We start from the raw sequence: 7677 nt of genomic DNA, 5'->3' as shown, positions 1-7677 counted from the left end.
TGCGAAAGAGGAAAAGTTGAGCGGTGGAGTTTTGTTCTACGCGAACGTGAGGAGGCGGTCACGTTCGGTGAAGGCAACACCTGGGCAGAAGGTATAAAAAGCCAACTTCGTGATTTTCTGCTCATTTCTCACCATTTTTGAATGACCTTGAAGCTTTTTTGAGAGGATTTGAAGAGGGATTGTAGGGGTAACGCTTAGAGGTAAGATTTGTGAACTCAATACTCGATTTTATGGTGATTTCTAACTAATTAGACATGAAATTTGTGGGATTTAAGGGTTAAAATTGAGGGATTAGGGCTTGAAATTAGATAGTTTAAATTGAGGATTTAAGAGGCCATTTGAGGTCTAATTTGTATGTTCTTGGTATATATAGACTCGTGGGAGGATGAGGATTCTTGTGATGTGATTTATATCGAATTACGAGATGGGGGCTCAGGGGTCGAGTTTGGCCAATTTCGGGATTTTTGAGTTAATTTGATAATTTTCGTATGGGTTTCCTTCCTTTAGCGTATATTGATGATAATATACTGATTTTGGTTAGATTCAGGGCATTTGGGGGCCGAATCGAGAGGCAAGGGCGTCGCGTGCTAGAGTTTGGCTTGGCTTGAGGTAAGTAATGCTTCCAAACTTGGTTCTGAGGGTTCGAAACCTCGAACTATGTGTTCTATGATTACTATTGAGGTGACGCAAATGCCAAGTGACGGGCGTATGGGCGTGCACCGTGTGAATTGCGGCCTGTATCATTTCATGGCACCGCTTAGTGACTTTTTCTTTCTGATATCTGTGTTATGATTATGTGATTAAGTTAATGAGCTGTAAAACATGCTAATTATCATGTTAAGGCTTCACGCCGATACTGTTGAGACCCAAGAGGTCATTTTTTGCTGTCATATCATTAGCTTTATTGATATTCTGTGCTCCATCCTGTTCATGCATTTTATACCATGCCTCAGTCTTGATTTTTGTTATTTGGCACATTATATCATTGTTCGGGCTAGTATCATGACATTGTGAGCCCGTGTGTGAGAGACTGGAGAGTGATGACTGAGTGAGGCCGAGAGCCTGATTGTGAGTGACAGTTATGGGATCGGTCTGCACGCCACAACAGTTATGTTGATGATTATGATAGCCCTTGGGCTGTAGGAGCCCCCCGGAGTCTGTAACACATCCCCAGTGAGTGCAGTTGATGATATTGAGGGATGAATCTTCCCTGGACATGGATTTTGTCCGAAGTATTTATACCTGGAGATGGATCTTCTCCATAGGGCTGAAATGGCCTTCCTCGGTACTGGATGACTACGGTCAGTGATGTGTATATATTCTGGGATGAATCTTCCCAGGGCCGGATGGCCATATACAGTACCGAGTGGTTGAACACTTGTGAGAGGAGGTATACAGAACATTGATCATGCTATCTGTGCGTTGGTACATAGAGATTTCCTGAGCTTTATACTCCATACTATTCAGACTGTATTTGTTTACTATTGAGTTTTTACTTGAACTGCAAGCATGTCTACTTTTATGTACAGTTTAATTGTATTATTTGTTGAGGTTTGGTTTGTCACTACCTGTAAGTCCATAGTTTGGACTTGTTACTTACTGAGTTGGTATACTCACGTTACCCCTGCACCTTGTGTGCAGATCCAGGTATCTCGGGCCATGGTAGCGGTTACTGATCATTTCATCTGTGGACTTTCCTTGGAGATAGCGAGGTAGCTGCCTGGCGATCGCAGTCCTGCCTTTCTCCTTCCTTATCTTCCTATTAGTGTATTTATTGGCTATTCTCAGACTATGCTAGTCTTGTTTTATTTCGAATATTTGTAGTATTTTACTTATGACTTAGTGACACCTAAGGTGGGGCTTGTATTTTCCGCTTTGTTTTGATTTTACTTTATATCTTTATCGCATTTCGGTTGAAAAATGATTTTACCTAAGTTTTAAATGAAATGTGGATTAAAGTGGAAATGTGTCGGCTGGCTTAGTTTCACGAAAGGCGCCATCATGACCGGGTCGGTTTGGGGTCGTGATAGATTTATAAGAATTCGAGCTTGTACAATGATCAATTTTTGGCTTTTATTATTTTTGGATATTACTATGTATGTGAGCATAATGTGCTAATTATCACTCATTTACTGCTTTGATATTGTTTTAAATGTATATATAAACTGTCTTCTCTCACACCCCATTTGAGTCTTCTGATAAGTAATAGTGTTGTGTGTGCCCACCAGCTCAACAAAATTTTCTGTTTGAGATAAAGCCAGTGTGAAGATTTAGTCACACATGTTTAGGCGGGGAGAACCACCACTAAAGCCAGAACCATTCTACGGCCGGCACGCTGACGCTCCTCGGCTTGGGTTGTCCGCCCGAGTAAGCCAGGTTTAGATACCTTCTCATGTAAGATTTAAAAACCTAGAAGAACAAGCCACATGCCCGGTTATCCCTAGTAGGATCGTTTTGTTGCATCATTCGACTTAGTGAAACGCGACACAAGGGTCGGGCTCGTATAGGACAAGTATCCTTTTTGAGACCATCATGTTCACTTATGTGCTACTTGCTACATCATTTGGAAGGCTTGTTTGCATTGTTGACTAGCTTTAGAAAAATTAGAGCGGAGTTATAAAAAAAATCATCATTCCCCCCGTGGTCGGTACAAATACCCAATTTTTACTAACATTTTCGAAATGGTTCGATGCAAGGTGGTATTTTTTAAAAACAATTGTAATAATCAAAATTTTCAAAAATTGGTTATTTTTTCTTTCTCTACTTTGGACCGAACTACGCAGGTTTGATTCTTACCGGATGTGAGATACATAGACAACCTCCATCGGGTCCAGCCCTTATTTTTCAAAACAAAAAGCATAAAAATTACGCATGTGCATAAAATTTTCAAAAATAAAATTATTGTTTTTGCTATTTTTGTTCACTTTTTACCATTTTGTCCTTATGTTCGACCATTGTTGCTGAGAAAGATTTAAACCTTCTACAGAAGTACTGAAAGATTGTTTTCGTAAAAATAACCATCTTATCTAGATTTGTCGGGCCATTTTTTCGAGACAGTCTTAAAATCTTCCTCGGAAGTGTTGAAGGGCCGTTTTTGTAAAATAGCTACTTTGTCCATGTTTCTTCACATTTTACCATTTTGCCCTTATGTCCGACCAATTTTTCCAAGGCAACCTTAAACCTTCCACGGAAGTACTGAAGGGCTGTTTTCATAAAAATGACCATTCTATCTAGTTTTGTCTGGTCATATTTACCGAAACAGCTTTTGAACCTCTCCCGGGAGTATCAAAGGATCTTTTCCGTAATAAAAGAAATGTTGTCTATTTTTGCATACTTTTATCATTTTTCCTTTGTGCCTGGCCATTTCTGCCGAGGCGCCTTTAAAAGCTTTTCTCAAAAGAATCAAAAAGGTTATCTCCATAATAATACCCGTTTTCCCTTTTATTATTTTGTTCTTGACCCGACCATTTTTAAGACCCTGTTCAGAAATGTAGAGGACAATATGTATCTTGATTTTTATGAACTACGCACTCTTGACTCTACACAAGATACCTAGGCAACTTTTATGGTATGTTGTCGCATCTAAATCGGACAAATTGGTCAAGTCTTACCATTTGGGTCATAATGGACTGGTCTTCAAAATTATATCTTCCTCCAATGAGGGTGTTCGCTCTTCAGTAAACCCTCACTTCAAAATGTGGTTATGGTCAGTTACTTGAGTCCCACATTATCATTTCTAACCTTCATGAGTCAAACCCCAAGGTGTCAGAGATTTTTGTATTATCTAAGCTTCCATCTGTCCTAACCTCATGTTCTGCCACTTAGGAGCGATATGGATACAATGAAAAGAAGATCTGACAAAAGGCCAAAAGATGACGAGCCCCTACAGATTTGGCTTGTGCATAAAACACCTCGGTTGTTAAGATAATGGTGAAAAAATATGGGCATTTGTGAGCAGGAAATGATAAAGGACCATCTGGGTCACTTTGTGAATATATTGGAGATCAACCCAAGGAGGATTGAATCGAGGCATTGGTGCATTCTGGTATCCTAATAACAATGTATTCCATTTTAATGGTTTCAAAATGACTCCCACTTTGGAGGAGTTGGCTGGATACACAAGGTTAGGTGATGAGCTTCGGAAGAAGAGACCATTGGCCCCAAGGGATGTCACTGGCAGTAAGTTCCTTGAGCAGATAACAATAAGCCAAAGTAAAATAGCAAGTGTGGAACGAGGACACACTCGATTGGATTTCTTTCACGACCCTAAAACGGATCCGGTCGTGGTAGCGCCTATCGCGAAACTAGGCCAGCCAACACAAACCCCCAAACCAACTAAATAGTTATATAAGTCATTTAAAGTCATTAATAAGCTAAAAATCCCAAACTATAGAGTGGAATAGAACAATGCGGAAACAAACACAGCCCGACATCAGAGTGTCACCAGTCACGAGCATCTATTAAGGTCAGAATACAACGAAGAGTCTGAAATATACCAAAAACAATCTAAGGAAGACAAGAGGGAGAAGAGCATGGCTACGAACGTCGGACAACTACCTTGCTAACTCCGATGACTGTGCCACTGAGCAATCAACACCCGCTACTGGGTTCAGAAATACTTAAATCTGCACACAAGGTGCAGGGAGTAATGTGAGTACGCCAACTCAGTAAGTAATAAAAGTAAATGAAAGCTGAGCAGTAAGAAAATACGTAAGCCACATCATAATGCTACAGAAAATGCAGTACATTTCCAAAACAGTACAAACAATCAATTTCTTCTTCAATCAAGCTTAGTTCAGTAAAACCTTTTAAAATAACTTTCAATAGTTTCAAATGAGTGATAAAACAATGAGTAAAAATGATAAAAACATAAACAGCCCCTCATGCAAAACATGTACCATAAACTGCACCTCGGGCATAATATCACCAAAACCAGCCCCTCGGGCTACCTCACAATCACTCGCAATCAGCCCCTCGGGCATAACATGAATCAAGAACCGCCCCTCGGGTAAAACATGGATCAAGGACAGCCCCTCGGGAAACAACATGAAACAACAACAACCACTCGGGCTACATCATATCACTCACACTGGGTACCGATCTCACTAGGGGTGTACAGACTCCGAGAAGGGCTCCTTACAGCCCAAGTGCAATAACAAGCCATCTCGTGGCATAATCAAACAGGCTCTCGGCCTCATATCAAGCCACCTCGTGGCGTAACAAATCAGTCCCTCAGCCTCAAATTCATGAATTAGTAAAACATTGTTGCGGCACGCAGCCCGATCCCATAATATCCTCACAACACATGCCCTCGACCTCACTCAGAAATCTCTCAAGCCACTTGGGCAATAGTATAACATGATGCTCAACCCAAAATATCATTTAAATTATCAAAAATGGAGTAAATATGGTTGAGTTATGAAAACAATAGAATACAACATGACTGAATACAAATACAAAGTCAAAATAGTGAGGAATAGTAGTAAAAATCCCCTAAGGGTACGAAATAGTTGGCACGAGGCCCAAATATGGCATTCAGCCCAAAACATGATAATACATTCCAAAACACAATGATATCAAACAGTTTTCAATCAAATATGCGATTTAACAGTCATACGGGACGGACTAAGTCACAATCCCCAATGGTGCCCGACCCCACGCTCGTCATCTAGCGTGTGCGTCACCTCAAAGTATCCCAACGATGTGAAATCCAGGGTTTCATACCCTCAGGACAACATTTACAATCATTACTTACCTCAATCCAGTCCAAACTCTAGCCCGCAATGCCTTTGCCTCTCGCTCGGCCTCCGAAAGCTCCAAACCTAACCAAAACAGATTCATACCATCAAAATATGCTAAGGGAACAAAGCCCACTCAAAAATACCCAATTTAAATAAAAAATCCAAAATTGGCCAAACCCGACCCCCAGGCCCACGTTTCGAATTCTGATAAAACTCACAAAACTAGAATCCTTACACTCTCACGAGTTCATACATACCAAGAATACCAAAATCTGATCACAAATGAACCCTCAAATCCCTAGATTAAGGTCTCTAATTTCCAAGCCCTAAACCCCCAATTCTTGCTACTAATTTCCATAGAATTTCAAGCTTAATCAGTCAAAAACCATCATAGAAAAAAGTTTAGGGTCCAAAAACCTTACCTCCAACCTTGAATTTCCTCTTCAATTTGCTCTCCAAAGCTTTCTCCCAAATGAAATATGTTGAAAAACCACTAAAAATCGCGAAGGGCCAAATATATGTGTTCTACCCCAGCTAAACCGCTTATGCGGTACAAAAATCTTGCACCTGCAGACCTGCACGAGTTGCTTCGAGAAATCTTTTCTTTCTCGTCCACTCAGGGGGGTGCGGACACACCTGGTGCACACCTACAGAAAGACCACACATGCGATCAGAAATCCCGCACCTGTGCTATCGCAGGTGTGCTCGAACAACCGCTTCTGCGGTTCCAGCTCCCCATGTCCATTCCCGCATCTGCGACCCTCTGGGCGCTTCTGCGAGCCCGGACCTGCGGTCCCCAAGCCGCAGGTGCGGTTATGACAGACTTCAGTAGCTTTAGCTGCAACTTTCCAACTCCAACTTCCCGTCAACCATCTGAAATTACCCCGAGGCCCCTAGGACCCCAACCAAAAGCACAAACAAGTCATAAACCACTATCCATACTTATACAATCTCCAAAACACCTAAAACAATATCGAATCAACCAAATGACATCGGATTCAAGCCTAAGTTTCCAAAAACATCCGAATTCCGTTTTTGAACAAAAAGTCTATCAAACCTCATTTGAATAACCTGAGTTTTTGCCCACACATCACAAATGATACAACAGACCTCGTCCAACTTCCGGAATTCCATTTCGACCCCTATATCAAAATCTCACCTATCAACCGGAAAACGCCAAAATTCAAATTTCGCCAATCCAAGCCCAAATCTACTCCGGACCTCCAAAACAAATTCTGATCACGCTCCTAAGTTCCAAATCACCTCACAAAGCTATCCAAGTCATAAAAACCCAATTCCGAGATCGTTAACTCACAAGTCAATTTCCTGTTGACTTTTCCAACTAAAAGGCCAACTTAAGAGACTAGGTGTTTTATTTCTCTCTACAATCATTCCGAACCCAAGCCAATCAACTCAACACAACGTAAAAGAGCTGAACCACACAGAAATGAAGCAGAAATGGGGGAAATGGGCTAAAACTCTCGGAACGACCGATCGGGGCGTTACATCCTCCCCCACTTAAATATACGTTCATCCTCGAATGTGCCCAAAGTTGTTCCAAAAGCCGAAAAATTGTTGAATAACCTTAATAACCTTACCATGCACATACTCGGGGGTGATCCCACATCACCCTACCCCATATAAGTCCGATAACACAACATAACTGAAATTTCACAATCCAACCTTGCACATTAACCTTAGGACCAAATTTCCACTTCCGAAATTATGTATAAGATCACAATCTCACATCTACACACCGAATAAGTCTGAACAAGTTGTATCAACCATATTTGCACCCTAGATGCAATTACATGATATACCACATAACTTAGACAATCGTATCGATAACTTCTAATCAGAGCAATTGCTCAAAACAACCGAATACCGATAATAAACCTCTTATCAATCAAAGCCTCTTTCCAACACTTTTGTATAC

This window comes from Nicotiana tabacum, chromosome 11 (assembly GCF_000715075.1).
Source record: "Nicotiana tabacum cultivar K326 chromosome 11, ASM71507v2, whole genome shotgun sequence".
Taxonomy (NCBI): domain Eukaryota; kingdom Viridiplantae; phylum Streptophyta; class Magnoliopsida; order Solanales; family Solanaceae; genus Nicotiana; species Nicotiana tabacum.
This window is presented reverse-complemented; position numbering follows the sequence as displayed.